General features: G+C 35.7%; 1 protein-coding gene across 1 annotated transcript in view; it reads left to right on the forward strand.

The window, feature by feature from the left end:
• The first annotated feature begins 9,628 nt into the window (after nucleotides 1-9,628).
• LOC139734643 (soluble guanylate cyclase gcy-31-like) overlaps nucleotides 9,629-21,981 on the forward strand; it is a 212,028-nt gene continuing 199,675 nt past the window's right edge. Inside the window, exon 1 of the mRNA XM_071645429.1 lies at nucleotides 9,629-9,870. The gene's annotated coding sequence lies outside the window, so the exon portion shown is untranslated. The remainder of the gene's footprint in view (nucleotides 9,871-21,981) is intronic.

Consider the following 21,981-nt stretch of genomic DNA (forward strand, 5'->3'; position numbering starts at 1 on the left):
TTGGATAACGAGGGTTTAAATTCATATTTACCTGAAGAAGCTAATTTGCTGCTTGGGAAATTGCCGAGTTCCTATCCTTTTTGCATTTTAGGTAAAGCTTGTACATGTGGGATACTGACGCATCTTAGTCGAAATCAGTTTAAAGTATAATTTTAAGACGACAAAGAAAAATAATATTTGAACAATGTTTATACTGAAAATACAATAATTAAACACGAGTGTTGAAATACAAGAACAAATGCACTTTCATACAAAGATGCAGTGTAGAATAACTCTTCGATTTAAAATGAGCGTCTAATAGCATCACTGGTCCTGCCACTTTCGTTAGAGACCACACTTCTCTCAGATAATGTATATTGACGTGTGGTGGCGTGCTCCATATTTTTCAACAAGATTGGCATTATGGCTATAAAAATGAGCTTATCACGATGATGCACGTGACGCATCCCAAAGGCTGTAGGTTAACGACAATGACAACACTCTCAATGTTGGTGATGTCACGAGAATGGAGTATATGCATTCCACTAATTCCTGATTAAAGGTACTGATTACCATTGGGAGCACTAATTTTAAAAAAAAATGGTCGAGCTGTCACATTTGATCCATACGAGTATGTGTAGGTCAGGTGTATAACAAAACAAAACCTACCAACATTTCGCAATAAACCCTGAAATATAAGGATATATAAATATTTTTCTCAATAAACCATAACTGTGAACGGTTTAGTCTTGAAATTTTGTTTATTATAATTATTATTCACATGTTGTACATTTTAGAACTATATTTTAATGCACTAAAGCTGGTTGTTATTTCACCTACAAATGGTAAACAATGCCTTTAAGGTGCACACCGTGGCTTCTGTTCCTTTACTTACAGTTCTTCCTAAAACTGATACTAATAAAAGAATATCAGGTGTCTAATACATTAACAGATTATAGAAGTGAACACATGAAGAATTCAAGGGGAGGACATAGAGGAGATCATATGCATGGTTGCTAAATTACCTACTTATGATAAGTATGTCAGTAAAAATGGTTTGAGCCTCATATATTACCCACAAATATCGGATTTTGGGGGTAATGGCATAGGACTATACGCGCGGTCATGAAGAATCAGTTATCATGTCCCCAAATGTACACATTTTCCTCGACTTGTTATTGACTTTATGATGGGGGTAATGCTATACCCCTGCAAATTCTAAAGAAGGTATTTGCTCTTTCAAAACGCCACGAAAATGAAAATAAAATGTGGAATTCTCATTACTCTTGCTTCACATCATTCAACTATTGTATCATCTTGAACTCTACGTACCTTCGAATCTATAGATACACATAGTTTTCCGAAATTTTACACAAATTTCTTACTTTTGAAAGAATACCTATATTAGGTCGATTTCTGTAACTTCTTTGTTTTGTTCTTCTATACTGATTTTTCACAGAGGGACTCATATAAATTTAGGTTGAATTTTCCTTTCAGAGAGTGTCCCTATGTATTAAACTTACGGCAACGATACTATTGACTGATATAATTATATACAGTCATTCATATTCCCCTGAGTTCCACCTGACATGCCGCAGCAAAATACGGTTTGTAATAGAAAGTGCGAATTATCTCAATATCAATGCGATTGCATGAATCGACACAATCCTATGCATATCAATTGTCAAATGTTCTGATAAGGAAGAATTTGAACTTCGGATCAACTATGGAAAAGTACAGGTAATGCTGCAATTCGCATTCTAACAACTCAAATAGATTAGATGTAGATGTGTTGATACGCCACCACACGTCAGACAAAGGTACTGTTTACCATTGGGAGCAGTAATTTAAAAAAAAAAATGTTCGAGTTTAATCACATTTGATGCATATGTGTAGGCTAGTTGTATCACAAAACATCCTACAATGTAAAAATTTCGCACTATTTTCCTCAATAAACCATCACTTTAGTCTTTTTGTTCTAGAAATAAATCGATTATAACTATTGTTCACACATTTTTTTCTTATTTTACAATACTCAACATTGATTATACTGATGAACATTTTTACATTGGTTGTTTCTATCCCTAACTCACATTTTAGAACTAAATTGAAGCACTAGAGCTGGGTTTTTGTTTCATCTGCAAATGGTAAATTATGCCTTAAAACTCGAGAGGGGTATAACTTTTGGGGCTACTGACCTCTGAGCTATACTCCTTGATAATATAAATTATACAGGTTGCACTCTGCAAGGATACGACTGTACACGAGGTCGCGCCTTGCTGTAAACCAAAGATGCCGTAAACACAGGCACATGCACGCCGATCAATCGGCGATAAGAATGCGACTTAAAATAACGCGCCGCTCGTTAAATCGTTTTGTCCTCGCCAGTGGCATTATTTAAAGAGGTGGATAGTTGACCGTGAATATTGTATAGGTTGGTTACGCTGTCTAGAATTTCCTTGACAAGGAGAACAAGTTTCCTGGATGGCTCTGACATAGCTGGGACGTCGGGTCATGGTCATTGCAGACTTAAAGCCACAAAACGTTTATTTGGTAAGTTTAGCTCGACATGTTCAGGCAAAAACAAGATATATAAATGAAGAAAATAGAATAGATAAATAGATAAATGAATGAATGAATACATGAATGAATAAAAGATAAATGAATGGCTAGATAACAAATAAATAAATAAATTAATAAAATGATTGATAAATGATTAAATAGATGAATAAATACATACAATGATGAATGAATAAAAACAAATGAAAATATAAAGCAGAAAGAAGGTAGTATACTCGTTCTTTTCAAAGATCCTTTCAGAAATGACATCATCAACAACAAAATGAACTTTGGACACAAAGCAAGTCACACCGTTACTGTTACAATTATTTTCCTCTCTCTCTCTCTCTCTCTCTCTTTGGCTTAAATTGAATACTAGTCTTACTTAAAAACAGACAAGTATATTTAGACTGTTCTTGCATTTTTCGTTCATGGAAAGCGTTTTTCTCCAAGATGTTTTGAAATACATGTACTACACGTTAGCTAGAATTAGCAGAAAGGGAAGGGATCGTGACTGAAAAAGCGCTTCTTTTCATAACATTTCATCGGTGCGTGACACTTATGATTAGGAGAAGGCATATAATCATGCTAATGCTTGCACAAAATGGCCATCTTTCTATTACCACTTTGTAAGTAAGTATATTATGTGTGTGAGGGGGAAGGGGAGGGGTAGTTGAAGAAGAAAAAAAAAAAACAGGAAAGAGAATTGCTTATCATCTGCATGACGTCCCCTAGGCAACACGTGCTGCCAATCATTGAATGTAGCTACAGCTGTGGTGAAATGTAGAGAGGTGAGGGACAAAAGGGAGGTATCAGCCATTTTGTCTAAATTGATTACAAGCCGAATCGACACTCGGAATGGATTCGTGTCGTGTGAGAAAATTAATTTAGAATGCCAAACCACACCATTATATACCAGGATGTTGGCTGCGATGAGCGTATAAAGTAACGTCAGACAGAACAGAATTCTAGGAGTGTTGTCTAAATTGGGAGTAAGAGAGGAAGGTTTCTTAAATGGAACCGGTAGAAATATACACAGAATGTTAGAAATGTCATCGAAATTGGACATAAAACAAGAGATTTTATAGCTGACAGACATGCTAATAATCCCTCAGTAAGTAATTCATCCTTTCATCAAATGAAATAAAGACTATAAATGCCATATCCTCCTCATCAAATTGTCCTGTTGTGAGTTAATGACGTCATCATCCTATCTAATTAACATAATAATGTTACCGTCAATGTCATCGTTCAGTAATTAATAATGTTGTGTGGCTAATCTAGATGAAACTATACATTTTCTACTTGCTTGATTTTACTCAATGTATTAAAGCCACCATTATGACATTGAGTGGCAGTACTCATAATGCCGGTTGCATTCGTATACTAGTAATACCCTCATTGTTTAACCCTTTCTGTGCCAATAAGTTAAATGTGCTCAAATTTCACACACACGAACCTATGGGGAGGAAATTAATTAAACTGGCATGCAGAGTGCTAAATGATCAACACGGTATGGGTGTCATAATGTCTGCATGAACTACATAGCGTAGCTCAGTACCGTGTATAGTACATTGATTCAAATTTCAAATTATTCATTAGAAAGCGCTTGCTTGCCAACTTAACCCGTTCCTCGCGACTTTTTCATTATCGTCCCAGACTTTGCACAACCTGTACAAGCTTCCAGTAGCAATAGGTATGCCCTGTTTGAAAATACACTCCTAGAGAAATGAATGCTATAACAACATAAACTACTTTTACACATTCATTAACTTTATATCTGCATGTACATCCTCTTATGCCAATACGATGGATTTCTAGGGTCTATGCTCTACACAATGATACACAAGTGAATGCATCTTTTCATCAAGGTCATATGACGGGCTCATATACACGTTTGCAGTTACGTAAATCATGTTTCTGTCAGCGAATCTTATTTCCATGGTAGGACCTACACAAGCATTGTGACGTATTTTACATCGGCGTTTGGATTTCGGTACCGGCTTCTACACGGTTTGCTAACCTCAATGCAATGCCATTGCTGCACTGAGGATACATACAGTCATGTGTAATTGGATTTCAATTCAATTCAATTCAATTATAGTTTATTTTAAACCAACCAGGGAAGCAAAGTATACTTTAAAGCATCACCTAAAAAAAATCATTTGGTTCAATATTTTGTCAGAAACACGTTTAGTAAAAGGTGAATCAATATGTACTAAACGCATCGAATGATACATGCAAAACACATACTTGTCAAGTTTTACAGAAAAATAAATTTTTGGAGATGGAAAAGAGTAATCTAGCGAAGAGCACAGCTTGTAAAACGTGGATTACTCAACAAAACATAGTTAGACAGCGTATCATCCAAAATCGATTTATTTGTAAATAGAATTGAAGTGCAAATTTAAATTCGCATCATGTTAAGTTGGTTGAAGAATTTAAAGGCATAATTTACCTTTTGCAGATGAAGGATAAACCCTGCATTAGTGCTTCCAAAAAGTTCTAAAATGTGAGTTAGGGACAGAAACAACCAATGTAAAAATTTGAACCTGTATAATCGTTGTTTAGTATTGTTAAATATACAAAATGTGAACAATAGTTAACAAAAAAAAAGTTTCCAGACTAAACTGTCTACAGTTATGGTTTAATGAGAAAAATACAGGTATCTCCTTATATTTTAGGCTTTATTGCAAAAAAAATGTTATATGGTAGGATGTTTTGTGATACAACAGACCTATACACATACGCATCAAAAGTGATGTCTTGAACATTTTTTCAATTACTGCTCCCAAAGGTAAACAGGATCTTTACAATCAAACAAACAGTGTGGCAGATGATAGAGGCTAGGAGATGATATTGAGTTTGGAGGGGTTACCTATACATACCGGATTAACGATAAGAAAGTTATGAACTCCGAATTTTCGCAGTGTTTTCACAATGTGTAGTGATATCATAGCCGCAAATATATTTTCGAATTGGCAGACGCAAAACAATGTCATATCAAAAATTTATCACAATCTTCAATGAATTTCAATTTTTGACACGAAATAGGTAAGAATATGATGCATTCTTCTTGTTCAGTATTTATAGTTTTGCTAAAAACAAACAAACAAAGAATAAACAAACGAACATACAAAAAACTAGCAATAATCAGATAATAAAATCTTACTGCGATTGCTGATTGTTCTGGAGATTTTAATACATGATTACGTAGACATCAACCAAATGGAGGAATTGCATGCAAAGGTGATGTCATGATTGCCTCTTCATCAGACGTTTTAGTTGTAACGCGTAAAGCTTCAATAACTGCCTCCTTTCAATTGTGATTTTACGCAAGTTTATCGTTGTGATTTTACTCTGTGTAACTCTGCAAGATTTTACTCTATCTACAATAGTCAACTGAACATGGAGAGAATTGGCCATGATTGCACAGTCAAAGGACCAATAATATATGCAAATGTATATGTTGACTTGTGTTGATATTCAATGCCCTGGTCACTTACATGTAGCCCTCCCCCCCCAAAAAAAAAGTGTATATATATATGTATATATATATATATATATATATATATATATATATATATACATGCTTATGCCCCATGTATTTTTGTGCTATTTTTCTTTAGATTACTAGTACTTGGATACTCCCACAAAAAGCTTTCCAAATCAAGATTGTGTCGATAACACTCTCTGTCAATCACTGCCACAGTACTAATATGATTAAAAAAAGACATAGGGTCCTATATATTGTACGTCCTCTGAAACTGAGCATAACTTGCATGCGTCCCTGATTAATATAATATAATTAACAAAAGGCATTGCATGGAAACACGCTAGTTATGCTCAGTCTAGGGGAAAACACACTCCAATGTACGTGTCTTGCCAATTTTTCATTAGTACTTAAGCTGTGATTGACAGGATGTCATCCCCAGTATCTTGGTTTGGAAGGTGTTTATTTTTTTGTGTGGACACATCTAAAATAGTAGAAAAAAATACATAATTGATATACGACACTTGAAATACTTGGATAGGCCCTACTATTTTGGCCACGTAAGTGATGATCGGGGTATTGCAAATCTGTGTAAGTGTAAGTCCCATGCGACCCTTTCTCCGAGGGCTCTCCACTATAAGATCCAGGTCAAGTCAAAATTCTCCTTCTGTTGCAATAAATGCATTTTCCACACAAGTTTGCCATTGGATGTCGCGACTTGATGGTGGTTCTTCGATACCTGCAGACGTATAGTATGCACGAGGAGGTGTACTGTGGCTCAGTGGTTATGACCGTGGATTCTCAATCTTGAGGTTAGTGGTTCGCGTCTGCAGGCAGCATCGGTTTTGCGTTTGTGTGCTTGTTGTCCTCACTGTGTAGCTCGTCAATGAAGTCTTACAACAGTCGGTCACATGCTTCATGCTTCTATATCTATTTTACATCTGCAGCAGCCATATGAAATATACATCCAAACTCATATCTTAACTTCACTTTCAATCGAAATGATGACAAAGCAGTATAAAACTAGATGAGAAGGGGGACCACTTCAGCTATCAATACCTACTATAGATCTTTGGTGAATACACAGCAGTAAAATCTGACAAAGAAAATATGAGAAATCTGGTTAAGATATGACATGAAGTATGGAAGTCATGGAATTTTAAAGTTTCACGTATTTTCACCAACCATAAGTGTCACTCTCTAAATTCCTTACATTATAGATGAGGGGCAAATCCAAAATTACATTGAAATCTCAATCTCATAGATTTAGAAGTCAATCGAATACATGTATTTCAGTCTTATTTTGGATTCCCCCTAACCACAATCTCATAGATTGATTTCCAATCTAAGGAATTTAGAGAGCAACCATAACCAAATGATGCAAATTACCTGAACCACTTTATTCTGATTGCCTCGCAGTTCATTCATCGATTTGTACGTTGCTTGGAGATCTCGCAAACAGCATGTTTAGGTCTACAACGTACTACAACTACAAAAGTTTCATTTTAAACGATATCATGTGATATTTGCCGACTTATTGCAGCTCTATGCAGGTCACCATATATTCTTTTATGTTTTCATTGAAAATAAGCGTATTCAAAGCGTATTTCTACGCGGGACAACGGGAGAGTATACTTGTTAGACGTACGATGATATTATCATTCATGTAATTTGCATAAAACTTTATTTTGAACAATAAGATTGCTTTTTAAACACAAGTGGCTTTGAAAATTCAATGCTTTCCTTAGTTCTTATTCCTTATTATTTATACTACATCTTCAGATTTTTCCAACCTTTATCTAGCTATTGAAACTGAATTAATCAAGAACATGCGTGGACTGCTACATTTTGTAAATGGATGAATGTTCTTTAATCTTTGAAATGGAAGAAATGTTTCTCTTCACTCTTAGTTTTAAGCCTGCAGTGTATTTATTTTTTCTTTTGGTTCTCTTGGTGCAGCAACAAAATAATATGATGCAAATATGCCAGGGAAGTATAAGATACATATCAACATAACATTTATTGTTCATTCCGCAACAATACTGTCTCAAACAAAATATAACATAGGAAATTAGCAGCATTGCATTTTCATTATAGTCAAACGTATATAGGGAGGAAGCAAAACAGGAGATCGCCTTCATAAGAATAAGCAGAGGTTGGCTTGGATTTGGCCCACCTTCAGTTGTACAGTTACATTAGGCCTACTTATCACCATTTATATTTGCTGCTAAGTACATTATGTTCCACACAGGTTTGACATAAATAATAAATAATCAAGTAAGGAAATAAGTTAGTAAATAAATAAATAAATAGATGAATACATGAAAAGATAAACTTACATATATATATCTGTTTGGAAATCACTTGACAAAGGACATGCAAGGTGCCCGAAAATTTGTGTATTGAAAATAAACTGTTAGTGTACAGCATGATAAGTTTCCGCAGGAATTTTTCTGTTCTTCTGCTATTGATAGGACCTAATGTTTGACTAACACGTGGACTACGAATTACTGAATATAAATGTATATATGTAATATATACATATATATATATATATATATATATATATATATATATATATATACATATGCATTTATGTATTCATGCTTGTGTGTGTAGTGTGTGTGTGTGTGTGTGTGTGTGCTTGTATTGATATCATTATCTATAAACTTGAGAAAAAGTCCACTTCTCTCTTTAAAATGGAGTTTGCAGGTGGAAAAATGCTTGACCTTTCCCGATCCAATCATATCGAAATCGAGGACAAAATGGCTAAGAATGAAAAAAAAAAATGCATCACGCGTGCTTGTTCGTGCCTATCGTGTTGCTATGTCAATACACACACACACGAAGAACGTTACTATTCACTGTACTAATAACTACGTTAATCACTCTACTGGCTGTATCACTTCCCGCTAAGAAGTGGAGACGCAACCTTGGACTTTATATCATTCAGTGTCACTAATCACCATCCGATAGTCGCTGTGCTCTTGATGATAATGTCTGGGGGTAATTTTTGTGTCCGACCCACGTAAAGTGCATTGCCAATTCCGTTAGGTACACATCGCAGCTCCTCACCTGTTCGCTGGTATAGCAGTCCTTGTGCAGTTGAGAGGCTCTATACATTGTAGAGGGGGAAACAGCACTGACTGTCGATCGGACCCTCGTTTCAAGTACATCCCATTTTTCATATGACGACTGATCTCAATCCGCACCTGGGAGCATCAGCCAGAAATCCTCCTTCTCTCCCTCCCTCTCTTCCTCTTTCTCTTCCCCTTCTCTCTATCTTTCCATCTCCATTTCTCCTCTCCATCTCACCATCTTTGTTTATCTATCCACCTCACCCCACTCTCCTCCCTCCTCGCGCTGGGCAAACTGCACGTCCGCACCGCCAGAAGACTGCACTGCCACCAATGTGCAAGTAATACATACCCCTGCCCTTCCTTCGCTTTTTTCCTCGGGCTCACACAAAATGGTACAACGTTGACGCACGCTTTTCCCCCCTCTCTTCATAACGCTCCGTTTCCAACATCCAACACCCGACGGAGCGGCAGACAGCACTGACGTTGTCAGTGTGGTTGTCAGTGTGATGTACCGAAGCCGTGGCTAACGGATGGTTAAAACTTCCTCCCGTTTCCTTCTTGTGTGGATGCTCAGTTTGAGACGATCTCTAGTTCCTCCTATTCGCCATCGGTGTTCTCAATTCCCACACCAGGGGATCGGGGGAGTGCGTCCCTCCATTATAAGATGTTGTCTACCAGACGGATTTTGTAAAGCTTGTCACGCGTAAAGTTAACCCATTGTTTTGTCTGATCTTCAGTGAGGAAAAAGTCCCCGGAACAGTAAGTATTTCTACGTTTAACTTCTTCAGTGTTTTTTTTTTTCATTGTTTTTCTGGAAACATTTGATTCTGAGTTAGTCGCTGTGGCCGTTTTAGTCCATCTTTTAAGTGCGTATACTAAGTTGTTTGTGTGTTTGTTTGCTTGTCCGCTTTTTTGTTTGTTTGTATGTGAATGTGTTTGTGTATGAATTTTCAGCCGGCACTGTTTTCTTTTTAATTCTTTCTTCTTCTTTTTCTGCGATGCATTACAAGCCAATCAAATTGTGATCATTATCATATCAATTACCCTGGCTGAGGTTGTGGGTACTTCAAATTATCAAATTATGGACAAGGCCCGCATAACAGGCTGACAGGTTGACAAATCGTTGGTAATTATTGCAACCACGAAACTTCTTGTAAAACGTCATGTTCGATCATATTATTAATGGGGTGTTTATTCTCGAAAGACAGGAAATATCAGAACGCAATTATCCAAAGGAAGGCATCTATCATCATTTCTGAGCTAGTCAAACTTTCCTCAGCTTTGCTCTGTGGGTATGAAAATTTAGATTTTATATGTTTTTTCATATACAATTTGCGTGAGAATTGTGGCTCTTGCTCATCTCATAAATCTCTTTTAATACCTTTTGTACATCTCTTAAAGTGATCTCGTTCTTCGCTCATAATTTCATCTAAAAATGTTTCAATTCTGTTTACATTTTGAAGACGCGTTTCATTTCTTGCTACCTGCCTGTTCCATGTTTTTAAGAAACTACATTTTAGCAAAGAAATCATAAATGTTCTAAAGGAGAGCGATAGCTGTATGCGGGCGATTGATATTCCAGTGCTTACAAAATTATGCCTCCTTTCCGTTTCCCTCCCACCTTTCGTGTGGTTTAGAAGTTTTAGCGCTATATTTGCTTTTATTTCTAATAGATAGGCCCTACATAATTCTTCTTCTTTTTTTCTCCTTTTTTAAAAAAGAAGCATATATTTGTCTCATTACGGAGAGCATATACACTATGATAGATCAAATACGGTAATTGTCGTCGGGTCTTAGGCCTCGGAACTCTTATTCCCGTTTCATGGAAGGTTAATTGAAGGATTACGCTTTAGATGTAGATGAAAGTTATGGGTTAATTGTAAGATTAGGGTCAGGGTGAGGGGACTTGGTTGCTTAGTTGAAGATGGGGATGTGTACATTTTACGCTCAATTTGTTTTAAGGCGACCGAAGATTGGATGATACGATCAAAATCAAATAATGGCAGTTTCCCAAAAGAATCGTAATTTTGCCGCTCGTGGCAGTTGTAGTAACCTAACCACTGAATCTGCGGAGAGGAAATCGTCAAGGATCAGTGGACATTGGACTTGCGACCAATTACGGTCAAACACCTGCAGAGTTCATACACTCGGGGCAGATTACTGACTTATAGTCACAAACCTCCAGTCATTTCCAGGTCGGTGTGATGTTGAAAAATGTAGAATATGCCAGTCTTATAAATCTGCAAGGAAAGAATGTAGGTTAGACGAATATTTCTGTTTACTCCTACTTCCTGGTCAGGTTGATCACAATAAACAAATGTGGGTTCAGTACCAAATCCGGGGCCTGTTTCATAAAACTTGTCATCAGTGACATCTGCCACATTTCTATGACAGATTTGCTCTCAGCCAATCAGATGCAAGGATTTCAGTAGCTTGTCACATCTATGACAACTGTCACTGACGACAAGTTTTATGAAACGGGTGCCTGGACTCTGATTCCTGGTCAGAAATGACCAAAAATGGGTCAGTTCGGACCAAGGGTTGTCGAACACGTGAAATCTTAGAAATCTTGCATTCGGCCCTTGCATCTTAAATCACATCTGTTTTATTATTATTGTTATCATTATTATGATGGTGATGATGATCATTATTATTGTTATTATTATCCTGCATATATTCCACACTTTACGAGTAAATTACAAACATATCAGGAATTGAATGGTGCAAATTATCATATGCAAACAAAAAGCGGAATGTATACATGTGAAATATGAGGCATCTGCCTTTAGAAACACTGTTTATAGTGCGTTTAGATTCTCCGGAGCTGATGTATAATGTCATGAATTATTACATGTCTGGAATATAGACCTGTGCTGCCCATGTGTGTGCGTGTGTGTGTGTGTGTGTGTGTGTGTGTGTTTGTTTGTGGAGGGGGATGGATGGGGTGGGTAAATGGGATGGACATTTGAATAGCAAGTCAAGAAGCAAAATAAAAGTGCTGCACCACGTCATGTGGTTCCCAGAGTCACCAGTGTGTCCGAAAGCTTCTCAACCGACTATCTTTTTTTATCAAATAAAATATGATTTGCCGTGCTTCAAAGCGACTAGCGGGGGTAAGCGTTTAACGTTGAAGATCGGTTATTTGACAGCTTGTAACGCAGGGCAAGAGAGACATTAACATCTTCTTTCTAGTCGGGTCCGAGTGAGGCCAGACGATCGAAGGTGAAATGTTTGCACTTTCAAGACATCAGTTTCACATGGCGCGAATTCGACTTTCTGTCATCACATATCTGAGCTGAAAGCGTTAACGATGAATGCATTCTGCAGGTGCTTTTATCTCTATTTGTACATACAATGTATGTATTATTGAGGGGAAGATAATGGCGGTATAGAAATAGATAGGCTGGACGGGTGGTTAAAATGTGGCCATATCAAGCTGATTCGAGAGAAAACGAGCAGACAAAATTCAACTGCAGCTGATATGTTCTATTCGATGCAAAACACTGTTGTTTCGAAAAGCCTTGAAAATGTTGATTGCATGAAAGAAACAAAATTATGAAACACCAACTGATGTTTTCAGTCCAGTGCAAATGACTTTTGTGACCCCCAAATGACTTGTCAAGTGGTAATGGAACCACTTTAACTTGTCCAATTTTTCACTTTTATCCTGATTCTCAATTACATGTTCAACTCGTAGAGATGCTGGCATACCGTCATTGTTCGTTGAAGAATAAGTGAAGTATATAAAAATAGTAGAATTTCATTGCCTTATGGGAAATGTCATATCTGTATGATATAGTGTACCCTGAACAAATCACCAATTTCAGTTTACAGTGACGCTGACAGCGCAGGAGTTAAGTGGCATAAACTTGTAATAAAACTTTCATGAGCATTACTTCATGTAATTTGAAAGTATGAAATTTGACCTTTTAGAGTGTGGAGAGCTCGATAATTTCACAATATTAGCAAAAAGCCTTTACTACACATTGCCATGAAATGTAAAATACGCTTACACATGGACATGAACTTGTGTATGGAATGACGTGGCACCCTGAAACGAAGGGTAATGCATGTCACGAATATCAGGAAAAGAATTCCGTCCGTCTGTATACTGCATCAGTTTATTGATTTATGGGGAAGAGCGGTGCGTGGACGCGGATGTAATATCGGGCTTGTCTGACGGAATTTAGGTGTGAGTGTCTTTGATGCGTTGTGTTTTTTTTTGACATTTTCCGTGGAGTTTAAAAAGTCTGCTTTGAGCGTTTTGCACATCTTCAGTTTACAGCTTTTGAAATCCTCACTAAGCAATGATATGGGCACAGCGCTGCAAAATCTTGCATTAGATTGCTGTCAATTACAATGCTGAATTCATGAAGAACTCACGCAGATTACGCTGGATATTCAGAAGATTTCTGTGCTGGATTTATAGGGAGAGGGAGATAATGCGCATACTATCCATGCGATAAGAGGTGTGAAATCAGTTTAGAAAGAGTATAAAATGTACTCTTGTTTTAGATCTACGATCACTCGCTCACAAGTCTGTCGCTTTTAAATAAAAATATTTCACATCCCGAATCTCTCACCACTTTGGACACTTCAAAAATTAAGAAATAATACCAGCTCTTATTTTTCTTAGCGGTGAGGTGTTACTCTCAACTACAAAGAACTTTGCTATGGAAGTTTCTAAGTCCTCTCCACCCCCTTCTTAACTAAAAACAAAGAAAAAAGGTTGGAGAGAACAGTAGGAGGCGCACGGTGTTTTTTTTTTAAACTCGTAAAAAGCGGTTGATGTCTGAGATTTTGACAGTGTTGATTGTGTGTATTATTTTCGTTCTGATTCACGACCGCAAATTACGATCGTTTCAAAGCATTTTTTTTCTCTTTGTCTTTTGCCATACCCTGACTCCTCGCTTTTTACCATCGATGCTCGTTTTATACATCGTATTTACTCTTGAATATTGTGCGTGTGTGTTTATATGTGTGTATACGTATAAAGAAAGTATGTACTTTTTTCATTTCATTTGTTATCACTCTGATAAATGAGATGCTAGGTGTTTATATTATCAAGTTAAGGGTACGCATCAAATGTGATATCTTGAACATTTTTAAATCACTGCTCCCAATGATAAACAGTAGGGCCTACTTTTAACAAGAATGTACTTTAGGTTTCGCAGTTTATCCGTAGTGATTTTCAGCGTGCAGAAGGCATCTTAACTTTTAAATACCTCGTCAAGCAAAGTCATTTGCCCTGTAAATATGCGCATATTAAAATCCCTGTCAAACTTTCTGAGCGTCCTATTCTCTCTCATGATTTATTCAAAGATTTTAGACAAGATAAATTCTTCGATCCCAGTAATGATATTGTGCAAATTTTAGAATCGCTATTGGCCTAAAAAACAAATTGCACAAAATGCGTTGATCTCATTTTTTTTTGTTGAAAGGGATAATTCTCCTTGGTTAGGAAAGGATGTTGTATCAACCACAGCGAGGTGTCAAGTATTAAGTGTTTCAATCTTGTCGAAAGTAGCTCAATGAGATCTACTTTCTTCGTTTTGCCTACTTTGTCAGATGATTATCATGAAAAATAGGCAAAAAAAAAACCAACTAGATCTTAAAATTCAACTGTTACCTTTTTTGTTGTATAGTGATGTACTGATTATTTCGTTGCATCGTCCACGGGTTTTTTTTTTAAAAGCTAGCAGTTAGCTTGAATTACTAGATTATTATTAGATTATAAGATTATTGTAAGATTATAAGATTATCGTAAGAGTAATCTTTGGTTTATCATGGATAATATGCATGGTGCAGTTTTGATATGGAAGTATATTAAGTTCATTAGAATTATAATTGATGGGTGAAATATATATTATGGTGAAAGGTTAAACAAAATGAATACAGGTGGCATGTATCTTGAATACAAAACGTGTCTGAACAGTTGCACATCAATATAATGAAAGGATGACACGTTTTTATATCATACGATATGACTTTGGATGCAATGTTGTTTGTTGTTTGTTTTTGTTTTTGTTTTTGTTTTTTTAACCGGAGTACATCCGTTTTGAAAAAGAATCCGAGCATATTATGATAACAAAAAATGAATTTTGGCGTAATGCAGGATTTGTATTGCGCAACTTCAATGCTATGGTTTAATAGATGAAAACTCATGTTTTGTGATCATGGAATTCAAATTTTCATTTTGATATAGTATGTATTCCCTGTGTGTTTGATGTGATCAGATAGACAACTTTACCGAGTGTTATGAATGTGACATTTCATGGAAAATTACTGTCACGTTTGTAAAGTTTCGTTCTCTTGTGAACACACTTGAAGATCAATTAATTTGTGTAATGAAAATAATATATATGGAATTTATTGACATTAGAATGAAAATGTATGGTTTTCGATTGTGTCTTTGACCGTGTTTCTGACAGCAAGTGCCGTCAGGTCTGAAGTAAGAATATCCATGATTTTGATTATTTTGCAAAACATTCCAGTGTAATCAGGATTAACAATGTTATTGGTTATAAGTTTTTTTTCCCTTTTTCAAAAAAGAATGTAAGGAAACGCCAACAAGATATTGCTTTGCCTAACAGTGTTGTTCGGCAATATGATGTATTGTGCGACAAAATGATATATTGTTTACTTTTGTGTTTTTGACCGTGTTTCTGACGACAATTGCCGTCAGGTCTGAATTGAGAATACCTATAATTTGATTATTTTGCAAATCATTACAGTGTAATCAGGATGAATATTGTTACTGGTTGCAAGTTATTTCCCCTTTATTTTTTTTCCAATATATATATATATATATGGAAATGTTATCAGGATGAATATTCTCACTGGTTACAAGTTATTTCCCCTTTATTTTTTTTTCCAAAAAAATATATATATGGAAATGTCAACAAAGTATTGCTTTGTCTAGCAATAGGATATGTCGTTTAGCAATGTGATGTTATTGTCTAACAATATGATATTGTTTGCGGTTGTGTTTTCGACTCACAATTTCTGACAGCAAGTGCCGTCGGGTCTGATGAGAATATCCATATAATTTTGATTATTTTGCAAAACATCACAGTGCAATCAGGATAAATAATTCTACTGGTCATAAGTTTTCTCCTCTATTTTCAAAATATATATATATTTACATATATAAGGTAATGCCAACAAAATATTGTTTTGTTTAACAATATGATATGTTGTGGTATGCTTTAATTGAAAATCCTGTAAAATTAGAGATGAATTGGATTTATGAATTTAGATTTATGTAACTGTTCGGATTTCTTTCTTTTTATTTATTTTTTGTTGGTGTTGGGGAATTACGCAAACTTAATATTATGATGTAATGAATGATATACATGAATATTGCAGTGATATCTTGTACACGACAAAAGTGAATTTCATTTTTTCAGTGCCGAAAGGCTATGCAGTTGCGAGTGTCCCCCCCCCCACCATATTTACACAATGGAACAAAAGGTTTCCAGGGGTTCCAACTGATTATGTCTGTAGTGTGTATTAACTTCATTTGTCTGTATCATATTTTCAATACATGTGTAATCCTTGTTGGGTTGTACTTTGACCAGTTGAGGAATATATTGCATTTTATAAACGACCCCCCCCCCCATCCATTTTGTTTTTGAGATGATTATTACTACAAGTCTGATCCCCCTCTTAATTGTGACAATTTTTGGAAAGGTTACAAATTTTTATCCGTACGTTAGATCTTTATCGCTTGTCTGCATATTCATATGCGCACAACTCCTGCGTACTCATCATTCTGCCAAACTGGTGTAATGTGAAGTACAGTACTTGCTTGTACAGCAATTGTTCACTTGTACGGTCCCAGTATCGTCTGCACTAAACCGAGCCCTTTCCTTATCTGCCTACACTCGCAGCCACGCCCACGTCAAACACGCACACGTTAAGACACACACACACACACGCACACACACACCCAAATCTCACACTCTCAAGCACAATCATACTCTCGCATGTTAAAACACTGCTTACACACGCCATGCATACACACACTACCACTGTTATAATGATGCCATTGGCGGCATTGGTGTGAAAATATGTTTCGTATTCAGACCTCCGGTGTGCTAACAAGTGCCCGAGAAGGTAATTGGCCTGGGGTTTTTGGAGCTATTCTGTACTTATCGTATATTATTGATGATCCGGAAATTGATCGAATGTAATAGCCAAGCCACGTTTGTCCTTGTCTAATGTCGGCTCAAATTTTTGTGTATGTATGTTTTTGCTGTCGTCTCGGAAGCCCACAGAGACACTGGATTTATTCTTATTATGTTGTGTGTGATCTATGTCTTTTTCTGTCCATGCTTCTCAGTGTTCTTACTCACCTTATTCTGCCCTTTCTCGTTTCACGTTCTACGTCTCTTCAGCGATCTTCTGCTTATCATAATTTTGACGTCACCCATGTTCGTAGATTACTCCAGCGTCTTGCCACATCCCGGCGACTGGGTATTTTCTTGTATCGTCCACTTATTCACGACATCCTAGTTTTGTTAATAACGCAGACTTTTCAAAATTCGTCTCGTATTTTTAATTATGGCTAATTTTCTGAATGCTCCATTTCATTCCGTATCGAACGATGATTTTTTGAATTGTTTAGGAACACAAGCTTAGATTCTGACCCAGTTAGTGGGTTAACCAGTACACGAACCACCCCTTACGATGATTTTGTTACCGATAGCCTGAATACAGCTGCAAATGAATTGCCTCATGATCTTAGTAATGATTTCACTCAAAATATGTTGTGCAATTATATTACAGTGAATCAATGCAAAGATATGATTCATAATTTTTCTGAGGACACGTTTTCTTTGTTACATTTAAATATAAGGAGTTTGAATAAACATTTTGATGATTTAAAATTTCTATTAGAATCTGATGCAAGCCAGTCGCTATCCGTTATCGGATTAAGTGAGACATGGTTAGCTTCCAATACAGAAAATTATTTCGCAATTGAGGGTTATAATTTGTTTGTTAACAATAGGCTTGATAAGAATGGAGGGGGCGTTGCATTGTACATATCACGTTCCTTTGATACTATTGTTCATGAAGATATTTCTAGAATGGACAATGTTGTTAAATCTTTGTTTATAGAAATTCTTATCCCAGGATGTAGAAATCTTATGGTAGGCATTATATACAGACCTCCTAATTCAAACGCCAATGATTTTTTAACTTATTTTTCAGATCTTGATAATTCACACGTTTTCCGAAATAAGGATTGCTTTTTACTCGGCGATTTCAATATTGATTTGCTGAAGTCTGAGCATGATAATATCTCTAGTGATTTTCTTCACACACTTCTGTCCTCGTCCTTTCTTCCTCTTATTTCTAAACCCACACGTGTTACAGATCGCTCTGCCACCCTCATTGACAACTTGTTTTGTAATATTCTATCCCTCCCTGACTCTTTTATAATCCTTTCAGATATGACTGATCATTTTCCAATAATGACTTGTTTTACTCTTAAAACACCAGCTAATATTAAACCTATTTCACCTCTTTTGTTTAGACGTAGAGTTTCACCTGAAAAGTTAGCTAGTTTTGATGTGGCCCTGGAGAATGCTGACTGGTCAGGAGTATTTGGCAGCGATGATATCCTTTTGTAATTTTATGGAAACTTTTAATCATCATTTTGATGATGTAATCCCAAAACAAAGAAATAGAACAGAGTATAAAAAGACATCTAGATTACCTTGGATTTCCAGATCAATTCTTCGTTCAATTAATAGGAAAAATCGTTTGTATTATAAGTACAAATTGGAAAAAACTGAGCGATCAAAGAATAGATATACATCATATAAAAATACTTTGACAATGATTTTACGTTCTGAAAAGAAAAGATATTACTTTAAGCAATTATCGAAATATAAGTTTGATATGAAAAATACTTGGAAAGTCCTAAAACAGGCCATGAATGTTCCGAGTAAACACTCTGACATTGATAAAATTAAATTGAATGATGAATCGATTAATGATCCTCTTCATATTGCAAATATTTTTAATTCTTATTTTTCAAAAATAGGCGAAAATTATGCTCAAAACATTCCTGCAACAGATTCTCATTTTACTGAATTTTTAGGTCAGCGTAATTCTGATTCCATATTTTTTATACCAACTAACAGATTTGAAATTATTGATATAATTTCTTCTTTTGAAAATAAACGAAGTTCTGGTTATGATGAGATAGATAATTTCATACTTAAGGGTGTTATTTCCTCGATTGCTGATCCACTTGCTCATATATTTAATCTGTCAATTTTTAATGGTGTATTCCCTGATAAAATGAAATTAGCTAAAGTAATCCCAATATTTAAGGCAGGCGATAAGTTCGAAGTCAGCAATTATCGCCCAATATCATTATTATCGTCATTGTCTAAGGTTTTAGAAAAACTTATTTACAAGAGAATGATCAAGTTTTTGAAGGTACACGATGTTTTTACGAATTTTCAGTTTGGTTTTCGTGAGAAACATAGTACTACGCATGCTCTTTTGCATTTTGTTGATAGAGTTGTTCACGCAATCGATAACCATTCTCATTTAGTTAGTATTTTCTTGGACTTCTCCAAGGCCTTCGACACTATCAATCATGATATTTTACTTTATAAGTTATCCCATTATGGAATACGTGGGAAGGCCTTGGAGTGGTTCAAGAGTTATTTAGTTGATAGAAAACAATTCGTTACAATTAAAAACAATGATTCCGTTGTCAGAGAAGTTAAATGTGGTGTCCCACAGGGAAGTCTCTTAGGGCCGTTATTGTTCATTATTTATATCAATGATTTTTGTCGCGTATCCGACGACCTCTCTTTTATTCATTTTGCAGATGACACTAATGTATTTTTTGCCCATAATGATATTGATTTTCTCGCTCATAAAATTAACATTAAATTGAAAAAAGTGACAAATTGGGTCAGGGCCAATAGGCTATCACTCAATGCTCAAAAAACAAAATATATGCTTTTTAGTAATATTGTTGATAGTTTAAGTACAAATATAGTATTAGATGACTCTCATCTACAAAGAGTCTCACATATCAAATTTTTGGGTGTCATTGTGGATGAAAAACTTTCCTGGAAATCACATGTTGATAATGTCTGCAATATAATTTCACGTAATATAGGCATTGTAAATAGATTGAAATTTCATATTCCACAAAAATCATTACTTATGCTATATTCGTCGTTAATATTGCCTCATCTTAATTATGGAATATTAGTTTGGGGCAACACGCATCAGAATTTATTAGAGAGGGTGTTCCTCTTACAAAAAAAAGCTCTCCGTGTTATCTGTTATTCCACTGTACGTTCTCATACAAATATGTTGTTCGCCTCCAACAAGCTCTTAAAAATTGCAGATTTGTTTTTGTTTAATTTAGGGCAATTTATGTACAAGTATTGTAATAACTTGCTTCCGTCTATTTTTGACTCTATGTTCCTAAAAAATCAATCATTTCATGAATATCCTACTAGGCGTTCCAATGAATTTCACTTACCTCTTTTAAGAACGATTTTTGCTAAAAACACACTTATTTATGTAGGCCCAAATTATTGGAATTCTTTGAATCAAGACATAAAGAACGCTCCATCCATATATTCTTTCAAGAGGAGACTGAAGTCTTTTTTATTGCAATCGTACGACTCTACAATACCGAATTAACCATTTGGCCTTTTTTGTCAGTTACACTTACCTGCTCACTTTGTCCCCTCTTCAAAGAATTAATGGTATCTTTTTCCTGGATGCTCGCAATGTTGTCATCTATGCCATTTTGCCCATAGCGTCTTGAAGTTGACTTTCCGTATGTTACTCCTGTTCATACGTCCCTCTATTTTCTATTTTCTTGTCTTATTTCAGGCGTCAAAATATTACTTTTCCCCTACAACTATCCTCTTATTCTCTTGGCATGCTTCTGCCGAAGATCGCTGTTTCTGTTGTTCTGTTCCTGTTTCTGTTGTGCATTTTTGTCTGCTATTTTGTCTTCAGTTTGTCAGTCTTGTCCATCCCGTTTGTCTTGTACAACCTTTTTTTTCAGTAGTTGTCTCGTTGTCTAGTCCTGTTTCATGTTTGTTCGCGTCTATGAAAGTGTATATCTGGTAATCTAATTTTCAGTGGGCTTCCAGACTTCTTCCACTTTATTATCTTTTGTATCCAGACTTCTTCCACTTTGTTATCTTTTGTATCTACGATGATTCGATTCCATCAATGTTCTTTTCCAGAGGGGCCCACACACTACAAGCTCTGTCTTTTTAGTGGGTCCCTCCATTTTTCGCACGGTATACATGTACTTCATTTCGATCACTTCTGTTTCTTTTTTACTATACAATGTATGATTACTATAGGTCCTCAATTATTGTACAGTCTTTTCATTTCACTATGTTCTATTTACCTTGTTCTCTGTTATCAAAAGAAGTGAAACATATGTTATGTCGAAAAACGAAATAAACTTTGAATTTGAATTGAATTGAATTGAATAGATGAGAAATAATACAGCAATATATTTACATTTATGAAAAATTGGGATGAATTTTTAAACACTTTAGTTTTCAACTGCTTTTAGTTTTAATTGTGGGGTTCGTATGCAATCTATAAACTTGTGGTTGCCGACATTTTCGATTATTTTACGAAGTTATGACCACTTTGTAATCGCAATTTTGTTGATTTTTCTAATCTGAAATTAGCTTGTATGCATACCGATATGATGTGTGTTTGACATCCTTCCATAATTGCCGCAGGATCGTGAGGATATCGTGACTTTTTCAGGCTGCATCTTCTATTTCTTCTTCTTTCATCTTGCAATGATATCCGAACACTTTTCGCGGCCTGTAAACAAGTTAAATTCGT

Source organism: Diadema antillarum, unplaced genomic scaffold, assembly GCF_040938485.1.
Source record: "Diadema antillarum isolate AM-2024a unplaced genomic scaffold, OU_Dant_1.0 seq00000536_RagTag, whole genome shotgun sequence".
Lineage (NCBI taxonomy): Eukaryota > Metazoa > Echinodermata > Echinoidea > Diadematoida > Diadematidae > Diadema > Diadema antillarum.